Source organism: Myotis myotis, unplaced genomic scaffold (assembly GCF_014108235.1).
Source record: "Myotis myotis isolate mMyoMyo1 unplaced genomic scaffold, mMyoMyo1.p scaffold_m19_p_14, whole genome shotgun sequence".
Taxonomy (NCBI): domain Eukaryota; kingdom Metazoa; phylum Chordata; class Mammalia; order Chiroptera; family Vespertilionidae; genus Myotis; species Myotis myotis.
Window position 1 is genome coordinate 15,136,704 of NW_023416318.1, and position 11,309 is coordinate 15,148,012.

Below are 11,309 nucleotides of genomic sequence, written 5' to 3' on the forward strand. Positions count from 1 at the left end.
GTTGCACTGAGATTTGAAAAGAATGGGAAAACTGTAATCTGTTTATGGCACAAGGCTGAGGTCTAAACCAACCCCCTACAGATGAGGAAACTGAGGCTGTCTGTTCACCCTTTTATCTCCAAGGTCATCATGATGCCTGGTCTTAAAAGACTCTTCCTACGCTTTTCTGAGTGAATGCATGAGATGTGACTTTCTGGGAACTGGCAGAGCTAGGAGACGAACTGCTTGCCTACTGGTCCAGTGCCCTTTCCTCTAAATAAATTTAGAAAATCATTATTTAAAAAATAAGTATGTGACAGCTGGAGTTTATACTGGTTGAGGAGAAACACCACTTTTTGATGGAAGAGCCATCTGAGCCCTTGGATCCTTTCTGGATAGACACTGGGGCTACTCCTCAGCGTTCTTGTTTTTGCCAGGCTCACTGGAGGATGGCACTTTCCCAAGCCCTTGAGGTTAGACATGGCCTTGTGACTTACTTTGTCCATTGAGTGGAAGTGAGATGTTAAAGCATTTCAGACAGCATGTGAGTCTCCAGGCTCCTTCCTTCTTTTTTAAAAAAATATATTTTATTGATTTTTCACAGGGAGGAAGGGAGAGAGATAGAGAGTCAGAAACATCGATGAGAGAGAAACATCGATCAGCCGCCTCCTGCACATCTCCCACTGGAGATGTGCCCACAACCCAGATACATGCCCCTGACCGGAATCGAACCTGGGACCTTTCAGTCCGCAGGCCGACGCTCTATCCACTGAGCCAAACCGGTTTTGGCTCCTTCCTTCTTTGCTTAGAGATCAAGAAACGTGTTAGGAGATTAGGGTGAATGGCAGAGTCTTTATCACCCTGAGTCACTCGAAGACTATGAAGAGTCCTCTACTGATCTACATGGTTTTTGTTGTTATAACCTACGGAGATTCTGAAGTTCTTGTTACTGCAGCATAATCTAGGCTATCCTGATTGATGCACTGTCTCTTAGGTGACCTCCTGAGAGAGTCCAGGCCTGGTGGCTAACGAGAGATATCAGAGAGAAAATTCTAAGGTTTTGGTGCTAGATTTTAAAATCCCTTAATCAGTTGTAATCTCATAGGGGTCATGTCCTGGCCCATTTTACATTTATTGAATGGGATTGTTATGGGTTAAATGGTGTCCCTCCCCACCAAATTCATATGTTGAAGTTTTAATCCCCAGCACCACAAAACAAGGCCTGAATTGGAATTGGGTTTTCACAGAGGATATCAAGTTAAAGTAAGGTCATTAAGGTAGGCGTAATCCTATATGTCCTTATAAACAGGGGACAGTTGGAGGCAGGCACATAGGGGGATATGTCATGGGAAGATGAAGGTGGAGATCACAGTGATGCTTCTACAAGCCAAGTAATGTCAAAGTTTGGCAGCAAACCACCAGATGCTAGAGGCAAGGCACGGAGCATCCTCCCTCACAGCCTGCAGAAAGAGCCAACCCTGTTGACTCCTGGATCTTGGACTTCTAGTGTTAGCACACAGAAAGAGTTCAGCCACCTGGCTTAGCAGAGCCAAGCACTAACCACGGAGAATCGCAGTGAAGAAATCAGTCACTTTATCTGTAGAGCTAAGTAAGGAGAACAGGAAAGCTATGGCTCAAAAGCCCAAACTCCTTCAGAGTTCGCTGAGGCTTTTTAAGGGTACAGGGAGAGCAAGTATGAGAAAGTGCTTGTGGGGCAAGTTTTAATGGGAAGACCTATGAGCTTGGCCACTTATGATAAGGAGCATCAGCATGGTCTTCCTGGGCAACAGATCCTATCCTTCTGAAAGGCTTCCGATATTCACGGTCTGGCTATAGTCCTGTCCTTTGGTTCTGTGTGTGTGTGTGTGTGTGTGTGTGTGTGTGTGTGTGTGTGTGTGTGTGTGGTGGGGTGGGGGCAAGGGAGGGGGGGGCGAGGGGAGAGGTAGGGAAGACGGGGGAGACTTTGGTTCTGAGTGCAGCTAGAGGTCAAAGTTCTCTCTTCTGCACGTGCTTTAGTTGTGTGACTTGTGATATTTGTTAGTTGACTCTGAAAAGCAACTCAGTATCTTGTTAAACAGGATAGGACCATTTTGAATTGGTTCTGTGGTTACAAGTGTTTCCCGATCTGTAAGATAATAAATTTCATCCAGTTTATAGTACTTAGTTACGGCAACCCTAGCAAAGTAATGCAGTAATTTCAAAAAGTTTTGGTTATTTTTCCCTGTTTAAAAAAATTGTTTTTGATTGATTTCAGGGAGGAAGGGAGAGAGAGGGAGAGAGAGAGAGAGAGAGAGAGAGAGAGAGAGAGAGAGAGAGAGAGAGAGAGAGAAACATCAATGATGAGAGAGAATCATTGATGGGTTGCCTACTGCATGCTCCACACTGGGGATTAAGCTCATAAACCCAGGCATGTGCCCTGATCAGTAATCAAACTGTGACCTCCTGGTTCATAGGTCGATGCTCAACCACTGAGCCATGCCAGCTGGGCTATTTTTCCCTTTTTAAACAGCTTTATTGCAATATAATCTACATATCATAAAATTCACCATTTACAACTTAATTAGTTTTTAATATATTCACATCACTGCAACTACTTTAAAAACATTGTTTTCATTCCTAAAAGTATAAATTTGTCTGTTGTAGTCATTTTATATAAATGAAATAATTTAGTATGCTCTTTTGTCTCTGGCTTCTTTTGCCTGGCATGATGTTTTCAAGGTACCTCCATGCTGTAGCATGTATCAGTATTTCATTCATTTTCACGGCTGAATCCATTGTGTGGCTATACCACATTTTGTTTATCTCTTATCAGTTGATGGACACTTGGGTTATTTCCCCTTTTTGTCCATTGTGAACAATGCTACTAAAAACATTTGTGTGCAAGTCTTTGTTTCCATGTTTAGGTTATTATTTCTTTTGAGTATGTATCTAGGAGTGGAATTGCTGGGTCAGCTGTAACTCATGTTAAATATTTTGAGGAACTATTGCCCAAAGTGATTGTATTGTGGGAGTTCAGATCAAGTCACCCCAAGATGTGCTTTTGTGGTATGCAGGTTGTTTTGAGCTAAGGGCAATGTTAGCTTTAGCCTCCAGAGACACTTGTGCCCCTCCCTTTAACTACCTAGAAGAACCTGAATTAGGGGCCTTGCCCATAATAGGAGGTTATCAGAAACCTGGGAGGGACAAACTTCTACTTACTAAGCATCTGTTCTTATCATCCTGCAATGGTCCTTTGAAGATCCCAAAGCACTTTACCTCATTCCTAGGTCAGGTGTCTTACATATTCAGGCTCCCTTTCTGCCTCTGAACCTTTCATGCATGTGGGAGCTCTGACTCTCTCATGTTTGCAGGGTTCCCATACATATGTATGTATTTCACTTGGTTATTTTCTCTTGCTAATCTGCCTCATGTCTATCTGGTTATTGGACCAGCCAGAAGAACCTTGAGGGTAGAGGAAAGTTTGTTTCTTCCCCACAGTATCATTTTATATTCCCATCAGCAACAGGAGGATTCCAATTTCTCTACACCCTCACCAACACTTGTTATTATCTGTCTTTTTGATTATAGCCATCCTAGTGGATAGGAAGTGATATTTCACTGTGGCTTTGATTTGCATTTCCCTAATAGCGAATGAGGTCAAGCCTCATTTCATCATATCATGTGCTTATTGGCCATGTATGCATCTTCTTTGGAGAAATATTCAAGTCCTTTACTGATTTTCAATTGGGTTTTTTGTCTTTTTTATTGTTGCTTTGTGTGAGATGATTTTACAGGTGGGGATTCCTTTCTGTAAGACTAGATTTTATTTATTTTTTAACTTGCAAGGTGAGACTACAATTTCTATTTCCTGTGGAGTTCTGAGGGCTGGTCAAATTTGCTGGATGTTTAGTTCCTTCCTTGAAGTAAGTGTTTGGCTACTGGATAAAGACCAGGGAATTTTAAGCTGAGAAAGAGGAAGACAATGAGAAGAAGTTGGAAGCTTATTAAAGAATTTCATCATTACCATATTTAGGGGCTGTCTCCTCTTTGTCTAATCCCATGCAGGAACCTCTTTTAGCACTCACACCATCAGCTAAAGGGGGAAAAGTCTTCTTTTTACTTCTCCTTTCCCCTCAAAACTGTTCTTGGTGCGATTTGTGATTTGTTGTTATTATCTTTAATTGTTGAACTTTGCATACTAGGGTTGAAGGGAAGTTGAATAAGTCGGCCACCTCCAGCTGAACAGATTCTGCCTTTGTTACCTGGACCACAGCAGAGAGCCTCTCCTCCCAACTATGCAAATCCGAAGCAGATAAATGTGAGCTATCAGGAGCCAATTTGCTGGAAATCTTCCCCTCAGTAATTGTCTTCATATTTCAGCTCTTAGAAAAAGTCGAGTCTCATTACCACCCCTGCCTTCTCCCCTCCAGGCCAACAGAGAGAAACGTAGGGTCCATTGGCGACAAGGAAAAGGAGAGAATGAAACTCCAGATGAATTATATTTTTTCTCTCAACTAGCTTTACTTCCAGGTGCCCCCTTGCAGTCATGCCTCCTCAGAAAAGCACCTCATCAACTGGCCAGGGCCTCCTTGCCAATGGTAATCCTGTCCTCCCCACCCCAGGCTCACTTTACAGAGATAGAAAGTGACAGGCAGGGAGACCTCTTGCTCTGGGGTTCTTGGGAGGGGAATACAAAGCATTATATCAAACACAGCCACCAGGCCAGCTCTTTTGGGTTGCATTAGGCAGTCAAGCATTTTGCTGCCTGCTGAATGTCATCTCATTTAACATTTTGTTAAACAACTTCTAAAGGTCTTAACAATATGACAGATGGGCCATTGACTGGGTACTTCGGTAGCTAAGTACCAGTTTGGCTGGGCTGGATTGTGTTTATTGTTCATTAAGTGTTATTTAAAGAACTCAATCTTGGTGCCTCCCCCCTCCCCCCAACCCTTCAATGCAGCTTTCTGCAGGACCCCAGGGTGTCACATTAGTGGCCTGTTTCTACAGAAAAGCACTGCAGAAAGAAAGGAAAGGGTAAAGAGAGGCTCAGAGAGGAAAAGAAATGAGAAGACAGGCAGAGAGAAGTGGAGGGAGGCAGAAAAAAGTAAGTGTGTGTGTGTGTGTGTGTGTGTGTGTGTGTGTGTGTGTGTGTTGAGGAGTAGCTGGAAGCGGGATATGGTTCAAAGTCAAACATAACAGCCACATGAGACAGCGAAGTGGATTCTTTCTGCAGATGGCAGGCCCTGTCCCTCTTGGCTTCAGTTCCGGAGAGGGTCACTTTCCACCTTGTTCCCAAATTCAGAAGAAGGTATTCCCAACTTTCTGTGTAGAGGTAGCTGCTTTTTACACTGGCCTTGCACTCTCCTGTATGAATGCTGCCTTCCCAGTTAACTCTAAGTGACTGGAATGAACTTTAAGTGTCTGTTTTCTCCAGGAAGTGGATAACAGTGTCCGGCATAGAATAGGCACTAAGGAACTGACTTTAAATTGATGAGATGGCTCTGATCTCTGAAGATTAGCAACACCCTTAAGGTCATCTATAAAGCTGAGTAAAGGGGATAAAATATACAAATGCCTGGAATCAGGTTTAATGAGGTAAGTGTTATAATTAAATAATTTTTGGTGAGGAGCCGGACATAGGTTGGGGGAGATTTTGGAATGATCAGACTTGCCAGAGGATATGACTATTAGTTAGACTTTGAGAAATGGGAATGTGGACAGGAGTGGAGTATTGTCAAGAAAGAAGAGGAAAAAGCATTATGAAATCCTAGACTGAGCACAGTCATTAACCCAGAGATAGGCAGGACCTTTTAAAATTGCTACTATGAATTTTTAGAGAGAGAGGATGGGAGAAGGAGAGAAAGAGAGAGAGAAACATCGTGCCCCTACGAGGGATCGGAATCCACAGCCTGGATATGTGCCCAGATTGGGAATCAAGTCAGCGGTCCTTTGGGACAGCACTCAACCAACTGAAGCACACCCGCCAGGGCTAGGCAGGGCCTTTGTAAGGAACTGTGCATAGTCCAGCCTGGTTGGAGTAGAGGTAAGAGAGCAGGGATTGAGAAGAGAGAGACGTTGAGCCCGAGCGGAGGTTAGTATAGTGACAGGAGCAAGGGAAGGAGAGGTTGAGCCAGTGTGGCAGCAGAGCAGAGGGCAGACCAGAGCCAACCTGCACCAATCTGTGGAGGTCATGTTGGTTCCTACAGAGCTGGGTCTTCAGAGAGTCAACTGTATTGCCCTGAAAACATATTCTCACATTTGCCAAGTCAGACTCCATTGTTTTGATTTTGGGAAGCCAAAAATGACACACCATTAATGACTTTCTTCTGGATTCACTAGAGACCAATGGATAATTGTTGATATATATATATATATATATATTATCAAGCAGCAGTTGTTTGGATACATTTCAGGGAATATATTCCTTTCTTGATAGTTTTCCATTGTTAGGATGATTGGACTCTAGTGAATATTCCAAGAATGTACTAAGGCAGAAGCACAGAATGTGTAGAAACCCTATCAGCATTTCACTCCAGGTTACTGTGACCAGCAGCTGGGATGTCAGCCTGGAAATCACGTTGTGTAATCTATTTGCTAACTGATGGGGGGTGTGCCAATTTTCCTGCTTTTGGCTATGTCCTGTTCTCGTCTGTGGCTGAGTTTGACTTTTATATGTTGGAAAATTCTGTTCTTCCCTCCCATAAATATCAAACGAGCCCCTCTTATACTGAAGGCTCAGTGTTAGCTCTATGTTGAATATAAAGCCATATCACAAATATGCCCGATTTTTAAAAAGGTCACAATTGAGCTCAGACATAGACGCAGAAAGAGTTAAGTGATGGAGCAAGACCAGGTGCCCTGTGGCACAGACCATACTAGCCTGAGGTTATAGGAGAAGGAGAGGGAGGGGTGCTGCAGAGACCCACTGTGTCAGGGAAAAGACATGGTTGAGGCTGCAGGGCAAGCTCTTGGTTTATGTTGTCATACTGTACTTTCTTTCTCCTGGAAAATCCAGACTGTTGGAGATACTGTCCGGCTTCATCTAACCCATGGGGGTTTGTATGGCTGCTGCCATGTTTGCCCACCACTGGGGGTGAGAGCTTTCTGTTCTTATAGCCCTCTACTTGGCATACAGTTAGCCAAGACAGCTTCCCAGAAGGCTCCTGGGCACTTATCTGTGGGAAAACGACCCCTTTTGCATGTTTCAGAGCAGAAAAACAAGGTCGTCCTGCCATGCCTGAGCTGGGGATCGGGTAGGCTGCCCTGGGAGCTTGTAGCAAATATATTGCATATGCGACTTCTGGGTCAGAGTGAATTGGGCCCTTAAAAGACAGCCAACTTCCTGGGTAATTAATCCCTTTTAGTCTCAAGAGATATAACTGAAATTGACTGAGAGAAACATCCCCACAAATTTTTAGTGAAAAAGAGCAGCTCTGACTAGACTTGGCCATTCAGAGGAGGGAAGAAGGATTTATTTTTAAATGGAGACCCACTCAAGCACCACTCAGAAGGTGGCAGGCGACTACAGACCCTCCCCATCTGCCTGAAGTCAGACCTCAGGTATTTTCAAAGATTTGTCTAAAAAGCAAAATTGACTGAAAACTGTGAATTGGTCCAGTGCAGAGTAGAAAGTGGATGGGATAGAAAAGGAGTGACTTCTCTTTAGTTCATGTGGTAAAATTAATTGATTGCTTGTTGCATTGTCATTATACATCCTTTGGGGTTTATATTTAACACAGCTGTCCCTTTTCCAATCCTGTGCTTCGACACCTAAATGGCATTGCTGGCTGTTGCCCCCACGCAGTGGCAGACTCCTAACATGGAAGCTGATTTAGGGTCACAGACAGGATGTCCTGTAATACTTACAAAAATAATTAAGTTGTGCTGCTTGAGAGCTAGACTATTTCACACAAAAATGTAAACATTCTGAAATCTTTTGAAAAACCAGAAACTATAGCAATGCTCAGTCTAGTTCCTGCATGGAAGCAATGATCTCAAGGTTGGCTTCTCCGTATCGATGGGACCAGCATGCTCATAATCTGTTCCCATTGTCTACATCTCACCTGGCCCACCTCACCTATTTATAAGTTACCTGTCTGACCTCTGTTGGTGTCTGAGTTTGTAACTGCCCCTTAACAAAGACTATGAAGTCATTGGTGATAGGCAATATGAAAAAGGCACAATCCAGAGAGAACTCGATGATCCCTTTGGGACTTACCTCTACCCTAAAACATAGTTGGAATGTCCTACCACCCATATTGGATGTGAAATAAATATCTGTTATTGTTTAATACTTTTGGCTCAGTCTTCAGCAGGGGAAATGGAATATTCCTATACTTCCAGGGACATTAATTCCAATGGAATGTTCCTATATTTCCAGGGTCATGAGTCTGGGGCTATGTCTTAGAGAAGGATCAGACCCTTGAGCCCTGTTTAGCCTTGGCAAGTGAAGTGGGAGTAGGTGTGCAGGGACATTTGTCCTTGTGTCCCCTCTATCATCCTCAGAGTCTGAACAGTTCTTGCACTCCTTGTCATTTCTAGCAGGCTGTGGTCTTCTCTACCCAATCTTTTTTATTTCTTCATCTATGTGGCTAACAGCAGTGAGCAGGACAGGATTCTTATTTCAGCATTCAACTGCAGAATGACATATGAATATGATTACTTTTTATATTCGGGTTTATTCAAAATGTCTCGTCTCCCTCCCATTTTTTTTTTTGGTTTAAACTTTGAATTTGAAATAACAAAAATATTACAGTTGAGGTGTGATTATTGCCCTTTAAAGTTTTTCCTTTTTTTAAAATTCTATATGACCAGTTTTTTTTTTTTTAAAGCTATTTTACTCTAAGAAATTAGGTTTCTGGTTATCAGAAGCCCTAAATAGACATGAATTACAAGAACGTCCTTTGAAAACCCCATGCAGCACTTGTTTCATTAAATTCCATGAAGCGACCTTAATTTAGTGGAACACTGGATAGGCTGTTCTTTTAACCTATTATCACTTTGGCCAGGCCCATAAACCATATTCATGGATGATTCCATCAAGAAGGACAACAGTGGGATTAATATTATTTCAGGATACAGTAAATGCCACAATGATGAAGCTGTTTAAGATCTGGTGCTCACGGTGTCACACTGAATGCATTGACATTTACTCTGCTATCACTTCATTTCCAATATTCCTTCCAAATCAGCCGATGCTAATGCCTCAGCGTGCGTGCAGAATACAATGTGGGTGGGGGCGGGGACACTGGGAAGGGGCTGCACAAGTCCTTTGCCTTCCTTTTTTTGTTTGGTATTGAGGGTGGGAATCACACTTGAATAGTATTTGACATGCAGTAGGGCCTGAGATGTTGGTTGTTGGGGTTGCAGAGGCTCCTAGGAACTCGGCTTTCTCTTGGATTTGGATCAAAATAGGCTGCAGGGCTTCTCCTGGCTGTGACTGAGCATGTGGGATGGGTCTGAGATGAACCCAGAAAGCACGGGGTGGTATGAGCATGATGGCATGTTGGAACTGAGCACATATGAAAATTCAGATGTCTATAATGGCACCCCATATAGAAAGTCTTACTTGTATATTTCCTGAATCTCTTTAATCCTTAAACTTGATGCCCCCTGACACTGAATATCTGACAAAGCTCCTGGGTAGCTTTGAGAATCTCTTTTAAAGAAATAGCCAAAATGTTATTCATAATAACATTACCAATGTCTAGTCTCTCAGATCCCAATTTTTAAGACAAGGTTCTGAGGTTGGAAGGAAATTTGAAGGCTGTCTAGTTCATGCTTCTCAAAGTTTAATGTATCTACGAACCATCCAGAGGCGTAGTTAGTTCTAACAACCAGAGTCTGGGAGATTATAATCCAGTAATTCTGGTGTGAGGGCTGAGAATCTGCACAGCGCCTAACTCCTGGGTGACGTAGATGCTGCTGGTTTGTAAATTATACTTTTCAGTACAGGGTCTAGTCCAAACATTGTCTGCCTTCTCTTAGATGAGCATCTAGTGTATGCCTAAACCTCTCTTTGTAGAAGGCTACTCATATTCTCTCAAGGTAGTCTGTTCCATCTTTGAACAATTCTCAACATTAGCATTTCTTTATATTGCAGCCAAAGTCCCACTCCCTGGACTTGTCAGCCCTGGCTCTGGCTGTAGCCCTTGGTGCTAATTAATACATTGGGTAAGGCAAGGAAACATCTCTTCTGTGGAAAGGAAGCTTGCACCCTCCAAGTTTCTAACCTATGGGAAACTCCCTAGATGGGAAGGGATAGATGACTGAGGGGTAACTTGCCTCCTTGGGGTTCACCATTCCTCTTGTCTTCACTGCCCTCTGTTGGCCCCTGAAGGCACACACTGCTTCTTCACTTGGCCCTCACTCTCTGTGCCCAATTAGAGGAGTTCTTTCTCTCTTTTAAACACTCTATTATCTATCTATCTATCTATCTATCTATCTATCTATCTATCTATCTATCTATCTATCTATCTATCTATCTATCATCTATCATCATCATCATCATCATCTATCTATTATCTATCTATCTATCTATCTATCTATCTATCTATCTATCTATCTATCTATCTATCATCTATCTATCTTCTATCTTCTATCATCTTATCTATCTATCTATTATCTATCTATCTATCTATCTATCTATCTTCTATCATCTTATCTATCTATCTATCATCTATCTATCTATCTATCTATCTATCTATCTATCTATCTATCTATGTATCTATCTATCTATCTATCTATCATCTATCATTTATCTAACATGCATCATAAAATTAATTTATTTTCCCCTCACCAGATTATAAACACATGGAAGCAGAGATTCTGTCTTAAGCTTTAAATTCTGTGCAATTCTTTGCACACACTAGCAGCTCAAACCACATGTATTAAACTGAGTAACACACAGAACCTACTTCAAGGAATTTATAGCACTAACACAACTAAACCCTAAAGATTATATATATAATAAATTGTCACACTAGATAGTAGTACAACAGGTGAATTTCAGAGAAAGGAGTTTAGTGTAGACAAGGGCAATTTCAAAGGGCTTCGTGGGCAAAGGGGAGAGGGGTTGTACATGTATGTTGGCTGTATATAATCCATTTTATTCAACTAAGAATTCTTGGGCTAGACAGGAAGTGAGCCTAGTAGATGGTGTAGGAGTGCATACAATTTTTTTTTTTCAAGGAAGTTCAGGGAGGGGAGAGATGTAACTTGGATGGATTGAAAGCAGACATCAGCACACTTTTTAGGAGTGGGTGGGTAAAGGCGGTGACCTACCTCTGTGGGGGCCTTGGGCACCTCTGGCACCCTGCCCTGAGCCCTCCATGCCCTCTCTCCCCCGG